The sequence below is a fragment of the Apium graveolens genome, chromosome 11 (genome assembly GCF_009905375.1).
Source record: "Apium graveolens cultivar Ventura chromosome 11, ASM990537v1, whole genome shotgun sequence".
Lineage (NCBI taxonomy): Eukaryota > Viridiplantae > Streptophyta > Magnoliopsida > Apiales > Apiaceae > Apium > Apium graveolens.
The window spans coordinates 152,430,205-152,452,849 of record NC_133657.1 but is presented as its reverse complement, the minus strand read 5'-3'; the positions used below and the strand labels follow the sequence as shown (position 1 = coordinate 152,452,849).

Below are 22,645 nucleotides of genomic sequence, written 5' to 3'. Positions count from 1 at the left end.
GGTATCAGATTGATGCTAGCTCCCAAGTCACATAAACATCTGTCAAAAGACACTTTTCCAATAGTACACGGAATAGTGAAGCTTTCTGGATCCTTAACCTTCGGAGGCAACTTATGTTGCAGCACAACACTGCATTCCTCTGTGTGAGCGACTGTCTCTAGATCATCTAGCTTCACCTTTCGAGAGAGAATACCTTTCATAAACTTTGCATAACTAGGCATCTGCTCAAGAGCCTCAGCGAAAGGTATGTTGATATGAAGTTTCTTGAAGACCTCCAGAAACTTATCAAATTGGTTGTCCAGCTTTTTCTTCTGCGGCCACTTGGGAAAAGGCGGTGGAGGATAGATCTGCTTCTCCCCTGTATTACCCTCAGGAGGAGTGTGCTCAACAGTAGTTTTCCTTGGTTCCACTTCTAATTTTTGTTGCTCTACTTCTTTCTCAGCCTCAGCTTCTTCAGTCAACACTTGAGTTTGTTCGGGGTTCGCAACCTTTCCAGACCTTAAAGCGATTGCCTTTACCTGCTCCTTAGCTTCCCTCTTTCCTGGAACTACAATATCACTACGTAGTGTACCAGGATGACGATTTAGTAAGGCATTGACAATTTGCCCAATTTGATTTTCCAAGGTCTTGATAAAAATAGCTTGACTCTTGCACATAAGCTTCAACTCCTCTAATTCAGATTTTTCATTGGCTTGTTGCATCTGGAATTGTTGTCTTGGTGCATATTGCGGTTGTTGAAAACCAGGGGGTTGTACCGCTTAGCTGGATATTGCTGATAAGGCTATTGAACCGTATTCTGAGTGTTGCTCCAGCTGGAATTAGGATGATTGCGGTTGTTGGGATGATAGGTGGCTAGCACTGGTTGCTACAATTACTGGAAGTTACTCACAAACTGAGCTGATTCACTAGAAATTGTGCACTGATCAGTCTCGTGGGAACCAGCACAAAGCTTACAGACACTTGCGATTTGATTAACTCCATAATTAGCCAAAGTTTCCACCTTCATCGTCAAAGCCTTAAGTTGGGCAGCGATAGCAGTTGCTGCGTCCAACTCCAGAATTCCTGTGACTTTTCCCTGAGTCAGCCTTTAAGATGGATTCTGGTACTCATTAGCAGCCATAAGTTCAATAAGTTCATAAGCTTCATCATAGCTTTTAGCCTACAAGGCTCCTCCTGATGCCGCATCAAGCATGGGTCTAGAAGTAGCACCCAATCCATTATAGAAATAGTTGATAATCATCCAATCAGGCATGCCATGGTGTGGGAACTTCCTTAGCATCTCCTTATATCGATCCCAAGCCTCACACAGAGATTCTCCAGTTTGCTGAGCAAACTGAGTAAGAGCATTCCTGATTGCAGCAGTCTTTGCCATAGGGAAGAATTTAGTGAGAAACTTTTACGTAAGATCCTCCCAAGTGGTGATAGACCCTGCTGGTAGGTAGTGTAACCAGCACTTAGCTTTGTCCCTTAGAGAGAATGTGAAGAGGCGTAGCTTGATAGCATCTTCAGTCACATCATTAAACTTGAAGGTGTCGCAGATCTCGATGAAATCCTTGATGTGCATGTTGGGGTCTTCAGTAGGAGATCCCCCAAACTGAACTGAATTTTGTATCATCTGAATCATGCTTGACTTGATCTCAAAAGTGTTAGCCCTGATGGCTGGTCTGATGATGCTTGACTGAATGTCATTAATCTTAGGATGAGAATAGTCCATCAAAGCCTTCGGATTTTTCTCTTGATCACCCATCTCTACTAAAGCCGGTTCTTCAACTTTCTCTTCTTCTTCAACCTTATTTTCTTCCTCAAAAACTTCCTTACTAACTACCACAAGTTCTTCCTCGGCTTTATCCAGTCTTTTACAAATACGCGAATGCGTATGTATACACACTCGCTAGAGTACTAAAATAAAAGAAGGAACAAATAAGAAACAATGTCCGAGTCAATGAACTTTAATGACCACTGATGGAAAGCACATAAACTATAAATTAACACTGCAGTCCCCGGCAGCGGCGCCAAAAACTTGTTAGTCGCTAAACACGCGCTAATATTACATGCAAGTATACGAGTTCGCGAGTAGTATATAATCTTTTCTAGTTCATCCCACAGAGACTGTATTGGTTAACTAATTAATTCACGCACTTAAGCAACAATGTATGGTTATTATTCAATGCTAAGACGATAACAAATTGAGGTTGTTTATAACTAAGAATTATGCTAACAATTATAACTACAAAATTAAGATTGACTGAATTAATATATATGACAAATATGAGATTTTAACTTCATTAAATACTTCATTCAATAGGCTTATTGTTCTCAACCTTAGCATGCAATGGTGATGACACTAATCAGACAACACGAAACTGATAAACGCCAACTTTCGTTGCACGAATACCATACTACCAGAAATCCACAAAAGAGATAGAAGCTGAATAGACACCAATTATATTGAGACCCTCTATGTCTATAGAATTTGACAACATAACTGTTTAAGCACAAGTTATCTATCTTGATTACACAGGGTAAGTAAGATGGTTAAAATTACCTATGAATCATGCATAACAATACATGAACCTATGGTAGCATGGCAAGTTCTAAATCCTTAAATTCACTGTCACTTCATTAAGAATTAACACGTTATCTTATAAGTTCGCGATGCTCATAAGACGAATACGCACAACCAATACTAGAATATCAATCAATCACCAGATACTAAGGTATCAAAACAATTTAACTAAAGAAATCCATAAATAAATCCGCTAGAGTCCCACGATAACGATTAGCCCATAATCAGACTCATCATCAACGTGGGTTCCGATGAAAGCATGATATAACAAACGTAGTCTTTATAACGAATAATTAAAACCAAGTACAAACAAGAGTAAGGGTTCACAAGTAAGAAAACTAGCATCCAAATACAACTTAAAACAAAGATTCACAAGTAAAAACAAGATCTTCTTCGCCTTCGTTGAATTGTGCTAAAACAGTCTTCTTACGGCTCTCCTTGCACTCTGGCATGTCTCCCTCATGAAAACGTTCTTATTTGAATATATATAGCATCCCTTTGCAATCTAGAAGTCTCCCCACTTAGAATCGAATTAGAATCAGGATTTATATTTTCCGCATCGGCGCGGCTGTGCGCTATCACAGCGCGGGCGCGCTGTCATTCTGGAATCCTGGCGTGGGCATGCGCTATCACAGTGCGGGCACGCCGTCCTTCTGGGAAAAACTTATATTTCATCTTTTTCCTTGCTGCTTCAAGCCGGCTTTCCACGAGCTTTTATTCCAACACCGCCTTGACACCAAATTAGCACCAAAATAATGCTATTTCACCTGATTCACAGATTAATGCCTGAAATGCAAAAATACTAGAAAACACGTTAAAACACTTAACAACTTGAGTACAAATGCATCAATTCAAAGCTTATTAGAGCATTATAAAGTGTCAAATTCCACTCAACACTGATCAAGTGTGCGGCCGCGCCGGGTCAGGATTTCTGAATCCTAATTCTTATGGGCTTTTGATTTGAGGACTTCTACTATGCATGGGCTGCTATATATACCTAAATAAAGGCCATTTTTTATAAGGAGACATACCAGAGCATAAGGGGAAGGTGTAAGAAGACCGTTTTAGCACAATTAAACGAGGCGAAGAAGATCTAGTTTATACTTGTGATTCTTTGTTCTAAGTTGTAACTTTAGATGCTAGTTTTCTTATTCGTGAACCTATACTCTTGTTTAGTACTTGTTTTATTATTTATTCAGTATAAAGACTACGTTTATTATACCATGCTTTCATCGGAACCCACGTTGATGATGAGTCCGATTATGGGCTAATCGTTATCGTGGAGTTCTAGCGGATTTATTTATGGATTTCTTTAGTTAATTTGTTTCGATACTTTAGTGTGTGGTGATTGTATGATAACCTAGTTTTGGTTGTGCTTATTCGTCTTATGAGCGTCGCGAACTTATAACATAGCGTGTTAATTCTTAATGAAGTGAAAGTGAATTTAAGGGTTTAGAACTTGCCATGCTAGTATAGGTTCATGTATTTGTTATGCATGATTCGTAGGTAATTTTAACCATCTTACTTGCCCTATGTAATCACGATAGATAACTTGTGCATTAAACCGTTATGTTTGTCAAATTATATAGACATATAAGATCTCAATATAATTGGTGTCTATTCAGCTTCTATCTCTTTTGTGGATGTCTGGTAGTATGGTATTCGAACAACGAAAGTTGGCGTTTATCAGTTTGTGTAATCTGATTAGTGTCATCACCATTACATGCTAAGGTTAAGAACGAAAAGGCTATTGAATGAAGTATTAAATGAAGTTAGAATCCCGTGTTTGTGTAATATATTATTCAACTCTCTTTAATCTCTTAGTTAATGTTCTTTAGTATAATTCTCAATAGTTAATCGTAGTATAATCAAAACCCAAATTGTTATTCGTCTTAGTATTGAATAATAGCCATATCATTGTTGCATAAGTGCATAAATCACATAGTTAACCTAAACCAATCTCTGTGGGAACGGACTAGAAATAATTCTATATTACTTGCGATCACATATACTTGCTAGGTCATACAATTTTCGAGTTTAGCGACTAACAAGCTGCTAGGTCGTACAATTCTCGAGTCGATCACTATGTGATGACCTAAACTATGTTTATATATTCCACAGCTGCTAAAAATCAATCTAAGATATGCATTATCAATTACTAACAGAAAATGATATGTATCTTGAACAGAATATATAAAGTCCTATAACTCAGAATGTAATAGATATTCATCCCTCAAACTAAGGAACATAATCAATCTTCATAGATGATCGCCTCCAGATGCTGATGACATGCAAATACTGATGATGCATCAAATCCTGACGACACACCAAATACTGATGACATCTAAAACGCAGTCAGATTCTGAGCTTCTTCTGATCATTGAGAATCAGCACGTAACAATCTCCCCTAATTTATGCTTTACGTAATGAAGCACAAATTCCATTCTCAGTGATGCCAAAACCAATTACAAAATGTACAAGGAGTAAAGCTTACTTCAGTATCCTAAGATAACTGGTAGTTATTTCCAGAAAGTTGTTCAACCTTTTTCCTCCTTGTCTTGTAGGACTTTAACAAGCTTTTTCTTCAACTCTCTCTTATCTTCAGTATCTTCTCCAAGCTGATAGATGGTTGATCTCAGTTTAGTAATTAAACTTTTATTTAATTCAAGATCACTAACATCTTCATGATTAGGACTGAAGGATAACTGAGGATTATTGAGAAAAACTTTTAGAACTGCAGCTCCCTTTTGCATCTTCATTTCTTGACCTGTATAAGTTCTGTACATAGGAACATAATCACCATTATATTTATCATCTTTGTTCATGACTCTTCTTTTGATAATTTCAAGTATCATATAGACCAAATTCTAGTGACATTATTCTCAACTCTAAGAAGATAGTGAATGTATTTCAACTATGTCACAGTCTTCATCAAGAGTTGCTGCAAGGTAAACTCTTTACTTTATTATCTCTCAAAAAGTACAGAATCTCCTCTTTGACGTCATCATTATTTATCTTTCTATACACAATCTTCACAACTCAACTTTTTCAAGATGTGAAAGAGTAACTCTTTCACCAAGATTGTCAGTTAGAATATTTGTATCCATTCACTATTCCAGAATGGCCAATACATCCTCTGGTTCCAGTTTTGACAAGCTTCAGCCTTTAATTATGTTCACCCAAGAAGGTTTCTTGATGGACTTGTCAACATCTTTCTGTTCTGAAACAGAATCTCCTAGTCATGCAGACACATATTTAATATGTTTTAACCCTTTAGGATAACTGAATGAACCAACATCTTTCCATCTTCTATCCTGTTTTCTGATAGGAGCATAACTTTTAGGTAGATCATAAATCTTACCTTTTGAAAGAGATATGTCCTAAGTCCAATCATGTATGAGGATTTAAGAATAACTTTTATGTAATCTGTTTTGATTTCATTGATATTAATAAAAGACTTGTTTTGTTTTTATTGCGGGCTCTATCTATTTAAGTGTTTAAATAAGATATACCACAGTTTAGAGTAAAGCTTTTTATGAATTGTGATGAGATCATAATAATGAGACCTAAAAGATGATAACCCTAAATTTAAATAGTTCCTGGTCGTAGGATTACTAACTGGTAATTAATAATCCGCAAAGATCGGTACATACTATGCTTGCTTCATTATGAAGGATGTATGTTCTCATAGACATTTGTGTGGTGACACTATAGCTAGTATGTAGGTGCTTATTATAGAATAAGTTCACTGAACATGACTCACACAGCTGAACAACTGATGGAGTTCACTCACGTGACAGCAGTTGTTCACATAGTGATAGTTGTACAAGTATCATTAGACTTGAGGTCATCATAGTCATCTTGTGTACACTGAACTATGCTTTGGTTTAGTTCTTAGTCTCCAGGGATAATTATAAGGGCTCTACTGGATATAGGAATTTGTACACGAAGATATTGTATGATCAATAAAGGATCTACCCCATCCAGTGAAGGAAGAGAATGTTCAATGCTGATCCACTTATGTTAGTTCAGGAATCTCTGGCCAGAGTGAATGAAAATAGAAAGGAGTTTCTAATTTACATTAAATAGAACTAAGCATAGTGAATGGGATAGCAAGTGATTAAATAAGATAGGCTTGACACAAGATCCATGCCTTGTATTTAATCGTGACATTGCAGGGTAGAAGGAATTAATTGTACGGTAACTACTCACTGAATAGTGTTGGATTTTAATCGCAGCGGGGGCATGGTAAAACACTTTTACACATATAAAATCCAAATAAAAGCATATAAATCGTGGTAAAAACATAGGGATCGATTACTAACCTTTAATATGCGATCCAAGAGCAACGATCGGAGATCCTTAGCAGCTGCTCCTCAAACATGAAGCACTCCACCGGTATCCACCAAGAAAATGACGTTAATGAGGAGGAGGAGGTGGAGAGAATTTGGTTTTCTAAAACTTTTGGGTTTTTTGGGTTCGAATGAAAATAGGGTTTATAATAGTATATTTATAGGCAAAATTTTCAGCTGAAATTTTCCCATAAATATTATTATTATTATCCCATTTATTATTCTCATTAATAATTAAAACACCTTTTAATTATTAATCCTTTTTCTAAACACTTTAGAAATAATTCTCTCTCTTGATTTAATTTCCAAAAATTAAATCCTTAATTAATAATATTAAGAACTTTTCTTAATTAATTTATAATCAATTAAATCTCATTTAATCAATTATTAAATTTGCCAATTAATTATTTATTTCACAAATAAATAATTATTAGCCATTATTAATTAATTCCTCCACCATTAAATCATTCTCTTTTTATGGTGTGACTCTGTAGGTTCAATATTAAGCCGGTAGTGGAAATAAATAATAATAAAACTATTTTATCATTATTTATATAAATTCTCTAATTTATTAAATATGATTAATTAATTAATCACATTTATTCTACATCGTGAGGGATACTTCTCAGCATATCGTGACTATCCGGATAATATGAATTCACTGCTTAGAATACCAAGAATCTATTCAGTGAATAGTTACCGTACAATAAACTCCTTCTTCCCTACAATGTCCCGATTAAATACAAGGCATGGATCTCGTGTCAAGCCTATCTAATTTAATCACTTGCTTACCATTTACTATGCTTAGTTCTATGCAAATTAGAAACTCCTTTCTAATTTCATTCACTCTGGCCAGAGATTCCTGAACTAGCATAAGTGGATCAGCCTTGAACATTCGCTTCCTTCACTGGAAGGGGTAGATCCTATATTGATCATACACTATCTTCGTGTACAAATTCCTATACCCAGTAGAGCCCTAATAATTGTCCCTGGAGACTAAGAACTAAACCAAAGCATAGTTCAATGTACACAAGATGACTATGATGACCTCAAGTCTAAGGATACTTGTACAACTATCACTATGTGAACAACTGCTGACACGTGAGTGAACTCCATCAGTTGTTCAGCTGTGCGAGTCATGTTCAGTGAACTTATTCTATAATAAGCACCTACATACTAGCTATAGTGTCACCACACAAATGTCTATGAGAACAGACATCCTTCATAATGAAGCAAACATAGTATGTACCGATATTTGCGGATTATTAATTACCAGTTAGTAATCCTATGATCAGGAACTATTTAAGTTTAGAGTTATCATCTTTTAGGTCTCACTATTATGATCTCATCATAATCCATAAAAAAAGCTTTACTCTAAACTATGGTATATCTTATTTAAACACTTAAATAGATAGGGCCCATAATAAAAACAAAACAAGTCTTTTATTAATATCAATGAAATCAAAACAGATTCTATAGGAAGTTATTCCCAAATCCTTATACATGATTGGACTTAGGACATATTCCTTTCAATCTCCCACTTGTACTAAAGCCAATCACTCTGGTATCTAGTACCCATCTAGTCTTTATGACGATCAAAGTGACTTTCAGAAAGTAGCTTTGTGAGTGGGTCTGCTATATTATTATGTGTGTCAACTCTATTTCAATACAACACAAGAAATGTTATCGCGCTCCCACTAACCCTTTTGTAGACGCATGGTTCATCTACATTTTTGATAAAATCAAACTCTTTGATTGTCTCATCAAAATGAATGTTCCATCTTTCGAGAAGCCTGCTTTAAACCACATATGGTTCGCAGCAGCTTACACACTAGGTTTTTATTTCTCTTGGAAAGAAAACCATTTGGCTAATTTCCAGATCTCATAGTCGTAGTAAGCAGCAATCGCAAGCAAAATACAAACTGATTTTAACAGGGCTACAGGTAAAAGGTTTCATCAAAGTCAATCTATTGCCTTTGTTTGAATCCTTTTACCACAAGCCTGGCCTTATAGGTCTCCACCTGGCCATCTGCTATAATCTATCTTTTATATACCGTATACATAGATTCCATTCTAGATTTCATGGTACTATGCCATTTCTCTGAGTCAACACTACTCATAGCCTCATTATAGGTCACAGGGTCATCATCATCAATGATTGACAACTCATTGTCATTCTCAATGACAAGGCCATATTTCCTCTCAGGTTGGCGAGACACTCTCCCTGTTCTATGAATGGGCTGTTCCATAAAAGGTTGTTCAGTCTATTCAGGTGTTTCCACTTGATCCGTAGTAGTTTGTGCTTCTTGAACTTCATCAAGTTCAATTTTGCTCCCACTGTTTCCTTGAAGGATAAACTCCTTTTCCAAGAAGGTAGCATGTCTGGAGACAAACACCCGATGATCGGTGTAAAAGTAATACCCTAAAGTCTCTTTAGGATATCCCACAAAACTACATTTTACGGATCGATATTCCAGCTTATCTGGGTCAACTTACTTGACATAAGCTGGACATCCCCAAATCTTAACGTGTTTAAGACTCGGTTTCCTTTCTTTCCATATCTCATACGGAGTTTGAGGAACAGATTTGGAAGGCACCTTATTCAGTAAATATGCTGAGGTTTCCAATGTATAACCCATAGGAATACTGGAAGATTTGCATAGCTCATCATGGACCGAACTATGTCTAACAAAGTTTGATTTCTCCTTTCAGATACCAATCTGGAGGCGTCCACTGGGAGACTATACCATTTACTTTGAGATAATCCAGAAACTCTCCATTCAAGTATTCACCACCTCGATCTAATCGAAGAATTATAATACTATGTTTGGTTTGTTTCTCCACTTCATACTTATATTCTTTGAACTTTTCAAAGGCCTCAGACTTGTGTTTCATCAAACACATATCCGAATCTAGATCTATCATCTATGAAAGTAATGAAGTATGAAAATCCACCCATGGCCTACTTAGACATTGGTCCACATACATCTGTGTGTACCATTCCTAGCAAATTTGCAGTCTTCTCTCCATGTCTACTAAATGGAGACTGCAGTGCCACTATGAAGTGAGATTTTCATCATCCCTTTTCTTTTATCAGTTTGTTCAATCTGAAGTAAATTATATCACATTTATACAGACCATTATTTAAAGTACCACGTCCATAAAGAATATTATCTCTAAGAATAGAACATTCATTATTCTCAATAATAAATGAAAATCCAGCCAAGTCTAACTTGGGAATAATATTCCTCACAATCAAGGGAACAAAATAACAATTATTTAAAACAATAGTCTTGCCCATAGGCATATGTAAATGAAATGATTCTACATCTACAGCAGCAACTCTTGCTCCATTTCCTATTAGGAGAATCACCTCCTCTTCTTCAAGAGTCCTACTTCTCCTTAGTCCCTACAACAAATTATAGATTTGAGAACCACAGGAGGTATCTAATACCCAAGTAGAAATTTGATTTAATGACATATTCACTTCTATCATGAACATACCTGAATCAGAAGCGGTAGTCTCACTACCCTTCTTCTTCTTCAATTCTGTAAGGTAAACCTTGCAGTTCCTCTTCCAGTGCCCCTCCTTGTTACAGTGAAAGCAAACAACTTTGCTCTTGGAGTCTTCAGCTTTTGGTGGAACCGGCTTTTCTTTACCTACTTTCTTCTTCTTGGAAGAGTTCCTCTTCCTTTTCTTAGGATTGGAACCTTCACCAATTAGAAGAACAGAACTCTTCTTAGGGGGAAAATTTGATTCCGCAGTCTTCAACATGTTGTGGAGTTCAGGCAGGCTGACATCCAACTTATTCATGTGAAAGTTCACAACAAACTGCGAGAACGAACTCGGAAGCGATTGCAAGAACAAGTCTTGGCTCAGCTCCCCATCCATGGCAAAACCAAGTTGTCCAAGACGTTCAATCAAATTGATCATCTTAAGTACATGGTCATTCACAGATGATCCCTCAGACATCCTACAACCGAACAGCTCCTTCGATATCTCATATCGAGCTGTCCTCCCCGCCACATCATACAACTCTTGTAGATGCATTAGGATAGTGTGAGCATCCATATGCTCATGTTGCTTATGTAGCTCAACGTTCATGGAAGCTAGCATGATGCATTGAGCAACATTTGCATCATCTATCCACTTACGATACACAACATGTTCATCATTATGTGCATCACTAGCAGGTTCAGTAGGCTTAGGTGAGTCAATCACGTATTCCAGCTTCTCAATCCTGAGAACAATTCTCAAGTTTCGAAGCCAGTCAGCATAATTAGGACCAGTCAATTTGTGAGCATCCAGTATGCTCCTGAGTGATAGTGCAGAAGACATAACGTACAAAGTAAATCTGTAAATGATAAACACATAACAACACTTAGAAAATAATCGATTTCATTTTAAAACACTATATGAATCGGGTCTTTATTCATAAGTGTCTCCCACTAGTTTACCTAATTTATTCAACCCCCTACGTGAAAAATTAAGCATTCATAATGCTAGTGGGAATAGGGATCCTACATTCCATTACACAACCCCGGCTGTAGCACGAACCGCCATGTAATGTTCAATAGGCAGACAACTCTTGTCAATTACATCTTATGTTATTCCCTAATCAAACTTTAGCCTCTTGAATAATTGAGTCTCGGCTGTGGCACGACAAACTCAATATTCTAAGTCAAGCTAACCCAACATTCCGTACAGTTGAATCAGTCCCCAAAGGCCCACGGCTGTGGCACGTACCGACCTTTAGATTCTTATTCAATGTACACATCTCTATGTAATAGACAAGTATTTCTTATTTCGAAATCAAAGCCCTCGGCTGTGGCATGAAACGACAATGATTTAAAAATAAGAACTACTTTCTATCATGTTGGAAGGCTATGACCGACACAAGCCCGTTGTGTCATTGGCCAATTACTACTTGATATTATTTAATTTTAGAGGGATTATATTACGTTACAATCATAATCATATTATAAAGAGATTCTTCCTTTTAAATTAAATATTTCAAATCAATAATCAATAATAAGATGATTCCCAGATCGGGTGGAGCAATGTCAAGAGGCGTCACTTAATAATCCTTTCTTACAGATAGAAATATGTTGTTGACGGAATCATCCTTTCTCTCATATCGAAAATTCATATTCAATTACGTGTTTCACAAACACAAGAATCTCATGATTGTATTCATAATATTGTTATTAAGGTTATGAAACAATTTCACTATACTAGGTTGTCTAACAAACGCCTTATGTTCATTTAAGTTCACCTAAATCTATCATCGCATGATAAACTAAGCATATATCACATATATAAACATGAATAAACATCAAGGTAGGCATGTTACATCATCTAGCACATTATTCTAAGCATTATACATCTCTATGTATCACATGAAGCATTTAAAAGCAGTTAAAACAGTCAAAAACAGCTTTAAAACACTTTCGGAAATATAAACAGTTCAAAACTTTTATATAAACTAAAATTGATCACTCCATTAGATCCGTCTCGGAAAAATGAATCCAACGGTATATTGCACGCCTAAAACGGAGTTACGAAACTCCCAGAAAATCAATTTTAAGGTGAACAGTCGGGCTGTAACGCATTACAGGAACGCGTTACAAGCCCTGTAACGCATTCCGGTGATGCGTTACAACCCTTTTAACCAATTAAAAGGTGTAACGCATTCCGTGAATACGCCACAGGGTGTAACGCATTCCCGGAATGCGCAACACCCTCCCGCGCGCGCGTGCACTACACGCGCCTGCAGCAGTCGCCTTGTCTGTCTTTCTCGAACGTCGCGCCTGTCAGTTCTTTACCTTGCTTTTTCTCCGTGCAGCAGCATTCAACAGACAACAGCAGTAGATATACAAATATATATATATGATCTTTATTTAATTACGAATTTTAATTGCAACAACTTTAAAAATTCATAATAAAAAATCTATACATCATAAAATTATGAAAAAAATACCCAGACGATCTACAACACTTGTAGAACCCAGATCAACATTCAAAATAATTCTGAGAAACGATTTCTCATCAGACAAAATTAATCCATGATATAACTTGTAAAAATCATAATTAATTCATACAAGCACATAAAATTCTGAAATTTTTACCACAGATCTATATGCATACAACCTATGCTCTGATACCATTGTTGGATTTTAATCGCAGCGGGGGCATGGTAAAACACTTTTACACATATAAAATCCAAATAAAATCATATAAATCGTGGTAAAAACATAGGGATCGATTACTAACATTTAATATGCGATCCAAGAGCAACGATCGGAGATCCTTAGCAGCTGCTCCTCAAACGTGAAGCACTCCACCGGTATCCACCAAGAAAACGACGTTAAGGAGGAGGAGGAGGTGGAGAGAATTTGGTTTTCTAAAACTTTTGGGTTTTTTGGGTTCGAATGAAAATAGGGTTTATATTAGTATATTTATAGGCAAAATTTTCAGCTGAAATTTTCCCATAAATATTATTATTATTATTATCCCATTTATTATTCTCATTAATAATTAAAATACCTTTTAATTATTAATCCTTTTTCTAAACACTTTAGAAATAATTCTCTCTCTTGATTTAATTTCCAAAAATTAAATCCTTAATTAATAATATTAAGAACTTTTCTTAATTAATTTATAATCAATTAAATCTCATTTAATCAATTATTAAATTTGCCAATTAATTATTTATTTCACAAATAAATAATTATTAGCCATTATTAATTAATTCCTCCACCATTAAATCATTCTCTTTTTATGGTGTGACCCTGTAGGTTCAATATTAAGCCGGTAGTAGAAATAAATAATAATAAAACTATTTTATCATTATTTATATAAATTCTCTAATTTATTAAATATGATTAATTAATTAATCACATTTATTCTACATCGTGAGGGATACTTCTCAGCATATCGCGACTATCCGGATAATATGAATTCACTGCTTAGAATACTAAGAACCTATTCAGTGAATAGTTACCGTACAATAAACTCCTTCTTCCCTACAATGTCCCGATTAAATACAAGGCATGGATCTCGTGTCAAGCCTATCTAATTTAATCACTTGCTTACCATTTACTATGCTTAGTTCTATGCAAATTAGAAACTCCTTTCTAATTTCATTCACTCTGGCCAGAGATTCCTGAACTAGCATAAGTGGATCAGCCTTGAACATTCGCTTCCTTCACTGGAAGGGGTAGATCCTATATTGATCATACACTATCTTCGTGTACAAATTCCTATACCCAGTAGAGCCCGAATAATTGTCCCTGGAGACTAAGAACTAAACCAAAGCATAGTTCAGTGTACACAAGATGACTATGATGACCTCAAATCTAAGGATACTTGTACAACTATCACTATGTGAACAACTGCTGACACGTGAGTGAACTGCATCAGTTGTTCGGCTGTGCGAGTCATGTTCAGTGAACTTATTCTATAATAAGCACCTACATACTAGCTATAATGTCACCACACAAATGTCTATGAAAACAGACATCCTTCATAATGAAGCAAACATAGTATGTACCGATCTTTGCGGATTATTAATTACCAGTTAGTAATCCTATGATCAGGAACTATTTAAGTTTAGAGTTATCATCTTTTAGGTCTCACTATTATGATCTTATCATAATCCATAAAAAAGCTTTACTCTAAACTATGGTATATCTTATTTAAACACTTAAATAGATAGAGCCCGTAATAAAAACAAAATAAGTCTTTTATTAATATCAATGAAATCAAAACAGATTCTATAGGAAGTTATTCCTAAATCCTTATACATGATTGGACTTAGGACATATTCCTTTCAAATAGGTACTTGGTATTCTAAGCAGTGAATTCGTATTATCCGGATAGTCGCGATATGCTGTGAAGTATCCCTCACGATGTAGAATAAATATGAATAATTAATTAATCATATTTAATGAATTAGAGAATTAATATAAATAATGATAAAATAGTTTTATTATTATTTATTTCTACTACCGGCTTAATATTGAACCTACAGGGTCACACCATAAAAGAGAATGATTTAATGGTGGAGGAATTAATTAATAATGGCTGATAATTATTTATTTATGAAATAAATAATTAATTGGCAAATTTAATAATTGATTAAATGAGATTTAATTGATTATAAATTAATTAAGAAAAGTTCTTAATATTATTAATTAAGAAAAGTTCTTAATATTATTAATTAAGAATTTAATTTTTGGAAATTAAATCAAGAGAGAGAATTATTTCTAAAGTGTTTAGAAACAGAATTAATAATTAAAAGGTGTTTTAATTATTAGTGAGAATAATAAAGGGTTAATAATAATATTTTATGGGAAATTTTTAGCTGAAAATTTTGCCTATAAATATACCATTATAAACCCTATTTTTGCCTCAACCCAAAATATTTACAAAAACCCTAATTCTCTCCACCTCCTCCTCCTTCATTACATCATTTTCTTGATGGATACCGGCGGATTGCTTCACACTTGAGGAGCAGCTTCTAAGGATCTCCCTCGTTGTTTTGGATCACTTTTAAAGGTTAGAAATCGATCCCTCAATTTTATTTATGATCTGTATGCATATTATATGGATTTTATATGTGTAAAATTGTTTTACCATGCTTCCGCGTTAGATAAAATCCAACACTTTTTGCCTTATGTCATTGCTCTCTCTCTGAATTTAGAATTCTCTGCACATAATCATTATATGCTTGATCAGTTTTCCTTCTGTCAATTCTTTCTTGTTCATCAACCTCTAATTATGAGAATCAACTATAGTAGTAAGAACCAACTGATTCAATGCTTTGACCACTTTTTCATCAGTGTCAAAATCAGCTATCAGATTTTCAGTATCAAGATTTTCCTTATCCTCAAGATTTGTGTATGCTTCAATAGTTATATTTGGATTTGTTATATCAACTTGAGGACTGTCAGTGGCTGATCTTTTCTTTCTTTGAACAATCAATTCTTCAGTCTTCTGAACTTCTTCTGCTAATTCATGTCCTTGTACAGGAACATAACCTTCTTTAGATAAGACATTCATAAATGCAGAATCAATTGTAACCATTTGACTTGGTTTAGGAGTCCTTCATCTTCCTCCTCTTCCTCTAGCTCTTGTAAATCTACCACCTCTTGTTCCTCTTCCTTTAGAGGTTTTGACTTCAGCTTCAATTTAAGCCATTAACTCATTTTGTTGTATAACTGCTTTTTCAGTTGTAAGATCAAGAAATTCTTCAGTTATCATTCCAAGAGCACTCCTAGCATTCTTTTGCTCAAACTTTTTATCTTTGTAGTACAGAATAATCTCTTCACCTATTTTCTTGTGTCTGTAGGGAAAGAATAACCCTTTAGCATCTGCTAATTTAGAGATTGTAACATCACCAGTCTCAGGAGCATCATCAGCAGTCTTGTGCTTAGCTTCATGAGCACCTGTAGACTTTCCTTGTCCTGAAGAAACAGATCTTTTAGAATGTTGAGGTTGTTGAGCAGTAGGAACAATTGGAACATTGACAACTGGATTTTTATCACTATCACCGTCAATATCTTTATCCTTCATCTGAATAGAATCTGGTGTACATTTTGTAGCAACTATCTTCTACCCCTTTTGGCATCGGTATTTGAAAAAAGAGAAAACATAGAATCTAGTTTGTCAGCCATAGAAGATACTTTATCTTCCAAAGAAGAAAATCTAGAATCCATGCTTTGTTGAGATTGAACCACAACTTTAATGGCAGTTTTCACACTTGTGAGTTCAGCTGAAGTATGTGTATTAAGCATGAATGCATCAATCTTGTCATTTAAACTAGCATGAGATTTCTTCATATCAGCAAGTTCAGAGTAAATCCCTTTCACATAAATAGTAGAGGCCTTAAGATGCAATTTCATATCATGAATTTGAATTTCATCATAGGCCCTGTGAACATGTTGCATACCAACAGCAGATGAGATAGAAGTATTTGCGTTTCTCCATTTAAAATCCAATTCAGTCTTTCGAAAGTGCTCAGCATCAGCACTATAATAAAAATGATTTTCACTAAAATGTGAAGAAGAACCAACATTGGACTTCTTAGATGCATCATTAGAAGCTTTAAGCCGAGTTATGTCAGAATTATCATCATCATTATCAGAACTAGACAGACCCTCAGAAGAATTTGCAGAACTAGGCAGAATTGTTTTGCCTTTAGAGGAATCCTTAGCAATAGGTGTCTGTTCCTGATGAGCACCTGAAACATAAACAAGGTAACACCTAAATATCTCTTTTCTTTTCAAGTGATCTCATCACTTCTCACACATATATTACTTTTGAGAGTAATATTTTTCTCACAGAAGAAATTTTACAAGTAAAGAAATGCTTTTAAAATTCTTTTCTCAAAGCTACCTCTCCTTTTGCCAGTACCGGAGACTGCCACTCAAAAATTTTATTTTCTCTCATAATATTTTTACATAGTCTCATAGAAAAGCACGGTCACACATTTGTCAAAGAAATAAGTGATATCTGAGAGGAGTAGTATGCTTGTCATATAAATAGAGTAGCATCAAACAAGAGACTATTTATAATCATACAAACATGAGGAACAATGTGTAAGAGAAGAAGCAATACCTGAAGGTGAGTCCTCAAGTGTAAGTGATGATAGTGGGGGAACACACAACACATCATGATGCTTTAGCAAACTAGCAATCAACAAGGGATCATTAGTAGTAGCTGTTGCAGTTGAGGAATGAACAACATCGGGATTTGATGTAACATCAGGATTTGACTTTTCAAGAGGATGAGATAAGCCAGCATCAGTACTTTGAACTGATGGTTCTTGTGGGGCCTGAGGAATATGAGCTGCTTTAGTAGGTGTTGGTAAAGGTTCTTGTGTACTCTCCTCAAAAATAGGATCACTGATAACTGCATCCACCTTTGATAATTCACCCTGATGAGTCTTCTTTTCCTTCAGTAGTTGCTCAGAATTATCAAGAAGGTCACATTGAGCAAAATCAACAATGATTTGTGCAGCCTCTTGGTCTGCATCTTCCCTTTGAGAAGATGGTTCTTGTGTGACTGGATGTGTCTCAGTTGCTAAATCCCTTTGATACTTAGGTTCTTGTGGACTAACATCCATAGCAGAGGACTGAGCCTTGTTCTTCTTTCTGATGTACCCAACTACTGCTCTACCTTTTCTTTTCAAGCTGCTCTTTTCAGCTGTCTTGATCACATCAGTTTCTTTGATCACTGGAATCTTTTTAAGCAGAGAACTAGCATCAGTTAATTGGCTCCTTGGTACCAGTAATGTCAACAGATTCATAAGGATTTGTAACTGTTGGTTGCTTGACCTTTAACCTAGACCCAATGGGCATCTGATCATCAGAATTAGAATCATCATGCATGATCAGTCTTCTTTTCCTGACTGAGAAACATCCTTCTTTCTTTTCATTCTCACTCAGTAAGGCCTTTAGAGCTTTCTGTTCAGATTTAACAGATTTCTTAACTAGCTTTTTCTTTGTTACAACTGATGCCTTTTGGGAGACACCAGGGGTGGCTAATTTAGGGGCTGGTTGAGAGTGCTATTTAGGAGGAAAAATGCTTGGTTTAGAAATAAGATGGGTAAGTGGTATAGAGGTGCCAACATCAGGATTTGCAGACACTTGTGTAGGAGTAGGTATATTTCTTAACAGAAATTGCCTGACCTCCCTAGGCAGGAAAGGAGGTCCTGAAAAGTCATTCTTTTCATCCCTTTTAATGTGATCAGTGATAGCTTTTTCAGAAATTTGAAACACAGTGAGCAATTCATCATTATCAAATTTAGCATTAGGGCATAGAAAATTGAAAATTAATTGAAAGAATCTAGTATACCCTATAACTCCTGATGTATCTGCTCTCCTAGCAATTATGAATTGAAGTATAGTATTACCATAGTCAAAATTTCCAGAGTAAATGAGATAGTACCCAATTTTTAGAGAAGTAGATGGAAGAGCATCAAAATTTGATGTTTTATTCAAGAAACACCTGCTGATGCAGTCAAGAAGAAATTCCACTCTCTCTTTAATTTTATCCTTGTCATCTTTCCAATGGTTGTGATTTCACCTTTATAGCTCAGTGTCCTTAGCATATCAAACAGTTGCCCAGTTGCATAGTTATCAGAAGCACCATCACAAGCAGGCAGGCTCAAGGCTTGAACCAAGATATCAGCATCAACTTCATACCTGCATGCCTTATATTCAAAAGAGAAAGCAGTGTTTATTTCATTAACAAGAGCTTTATTCCATATCTGCATTACAACTTTGTATGACACCTTGGTAGGATTTGTAAGAGCATACCCAATTGGACATTGGAGTAAGAAATCCTGAATATCATGAAAAGATTTTGGAAACTACTTATGTGTATGTAGAGCCAAATAGTTATTGGTGCCAAAGGTGTTTCCATGAATGATAGTAGTTTGGCTGAAGAATGGTGAAACTTCAGAAGATGACATGATGTATGTAGGAGTTGAGTAAGGATATGGGTGAGTTGTGGATAGTGAGGTTATGTGTATGATGATTTGTGTCACTAAAGTTCTTGTCAATATATAGGTTTGCAAAGCTGAATTGTGTATAACACACGCACACGAAGAAGCAAGCTTAGATAATTAGACTTCTGATAGATGGAAATTACTGAGTAATAGGATTTAAAAGTGGAGTAAAGTACGGAATTAGAAACAAAATACGCACAAGTTTTTCAAGAATTTACTTTGTGAAATTGTTCATCAGATAATCCACTATTAATCAATGATTAAATAAGATATTCAATTACAGCAACAGACAACTCAAAAATTATTTAACAATAATATTCTAAATTAGAATATGCTGACCCGTCGTCAGTATTTGGAATCGCTTATCCGTCAGAATTTGACAATCTCAGGATTTATCGATTCAAATTCATCAGTATTTGTCAAAAATGCAAACTCATTAGAATACCGCAATTTAATCTCAATAACCATCAAAATATACATGATAAGTGTATGATTTAGAGATTAACAAACTGTAAACAAGAACAATCATATGCACAAATAACTAAATAACAGAGATTAAATCTTGTAAACAAAAATTTCATTAATAGATCAAAAGATTACATTTCATGAAATTTTGATTACATACATGAGAGATTACAAGAGTATCCTAGTCTAGTAGATAAGAACTTCAGCAGCCTTAGTCTAAGAAGCCTGACAAAGCGGACTGTGAAGAGAAACAGGTAGAGGATGTTTGTCAGGAAGACTAAGGTGGTGGATGATCAGAACTTCTTCCTGCTTTCAACAAAGAGAAGTGTAAGATGAATGATCCACTCTTGTTGACGAACGGTGGAGAGATGAAGTGCTCTCTGAAAGCCCAGAAAGTCAGCTTTGGTGACTTCTGGGAGTTGAATCCAAATGTCATCTGGAATAGCGGTGATGTGCCATAAACTTGGCACCCCACCACGAAAGAGTGTCACCATATTTATGCCATGACTGTAAAACCAACCGAAGTTCTCCATTATTTGAGAGTCAAGGAGATGAAAAGTGATGGTGATTTGAGAGTTTTATGATAATCCATAGTCCATGAGTTGGTTCCTCATCCATAATAACTGAGCACAGCAGCTTCCGGCTGCAATATATTCAGCCTCGACAGTTGAAGTAGGAATGGATTTCCGCTTCTTACTAAACCATAAAACTATTCTTCCTCCCAAAAACTGACAACTTTCAGAGCTACTCTTCCTGTCTATCTTGCATTCAGCAAAGTCAACATCTGAATATCCACACAGTCCAAAATCAGCTTCCCTTGCATACCATAGACCAAGTGATCCAGTGCACTTGAGATATCTAAAAATTCTCTTAAATGCAATAATATGTGGTTCCCTAGGATTTGCCTAAAATGTTGCACATAACCATGTGGCAAACATTATGTCTGGCCTACTAGCTATTAGGTATAAGAGAGAACCAATCATACCTATGTAGTTTATGACATCAACTGTTATACCTTCATGAGGATCAAGCTTTGTAGCAGTTGCCATAGGAGTAGTTGCAGTTGCACTTTCTTGCATATTAACCTTTTTAACAAATTCATTGTGTACTTGGAATGATTAATGTAGATGCCATTATCAGTATGTTTAATTTGTAATCCCAAGAAATAGCTCTTCTCTCCCATCATACTCATTTGATATCTTGATTGCATCAACTTTGAGAACTTATCACACAGTTTTTGATTAGTTGATCCAAAAATGATATCATCCACATAAATTTGAACTAAAAGCAAATCTTTACCTTTATTTAGATTAAATAATATTTTATCTATTGTACCTCTTTTGAATCCACTTTCAAGCAGAAATTGAGCAAGGGTCTCATACCATATTCTAGGTACTTGCTTTAGTCCATAGAGTGCTTTGTCAAGTCTATAGACATAATCAGGATGTTTAGGATCCACAAAATCTGGTGGATGTTCAACATAGACTTCTTCTTCAAGTTCTCCATTCAGAAATGCACTCTTGACATCCATCTGAAAGACTTTGAATTTCTTGTGTGCAGCATATGCCAAGAAAATTCGGATTGCTTCTAGCCTAGTAACAGGAGCAAATGTTTCATCATAGTCAATGCCTTCCTGTTGTGAATATCCTTTAGCCACTAACCTTGCCTTGTTTCTGACTATGGTTCCATCAGAATCAGTTTTATTTCTGAAGACCCACTTTGTACCTACAATTGACATATTCTTAAGTCTAGGCACCAGCTTCCATACTTCATTCCTTTCAAACTCATTCAACTCTTCTTGCATAGCTATGACCCAATCTGCATCCTTAAGTGCATCTTCTATTTTCTTTGGCTCTTCCTTTGAAAGTAGATTGTGATACAGACATTCATTTTGAGTTGCATTTCTTGTCTTTACTCCTTCATCAGGATTTCCAATGATCAGATCCGAAGTATGATCTTTGGTCCATTTTCTGGCATGAGGAAATGTCCTTCTTGAGCTAGATGTTCCCCCTGAATCATGTGCCTCATCAAATGCATTTGAGGCTCCCCATGAATCAGTGCTGTTAACTCCTAATGAAGAATTAGGACTTGACTCATGTTCTTCTGATTTTGAATCAGTATTAGATTCTGAGTGATTATATTGAGAAGAATCTTGAGTTGAACCTTGATGTTGCTCCCCCTCAACATGTGCAAGTTCATTAGTATAATGATCATCTTCAGGATTCGAAGGTGTATCGGGATTTGGATCATCAGTAATTGATAAATCATTAGAGTTTGATGTAGATTCTAACAGTGCATTTCCATTTGCAAAGATCAAACTTTCATGAGAGTCTTCTTCAAAACCAGGAATCTTCTTATCATCAAAAAATACATTGATAGAGATAATTACAGTATTTGTTCTTAGATTGAAAACTTTGTATGCTCTTGATGGTGAGTAACCAACAAAGATTCCTTCATCAGCTTTTGATTCAAATTTTCCTAGCTGATCAGTATGAATTCTTAGAACAAAGCACTTACATCCAAATACATGGAGATGTTTGAGACTGGGCTACTTTTCTTTCAGCATCTGATAAGGAGTAACACTGTGTCTGTTTATCATTGTGATATTCTGAGTGTAACAGGATGTGTTTACTGCTTCAGCCCATAAATAAGTGGGTAGTTTGGCTTCTTCTAGCAGAGTCCTGCCAGCTTCAATCAAGGTTCTATTCTTCCTCTCAACAACACCATTTTGTTGAGGTGTTCCAGGA

General features: G+C 35.7%; 1 non-coding gene across 1 annotated transcript; it reads left to right on the top strand.

Moving 5' to 3' along the window:
• Positions 1 to 1,250: 1,250 nt before the first annotated feature.
• On the top strand, positions 1,251 to 1,357 carry LOC141699297 (small nucleolar RNA R71). The gene has a single exon (XR_012565770.1). It is a non-coding gene; the product is annotated as a small nucleolar RNA R71 (small nucleolar RNA).
• Positions 1,358 to 22,645: the final 21,288 nt, after the last annotated feature.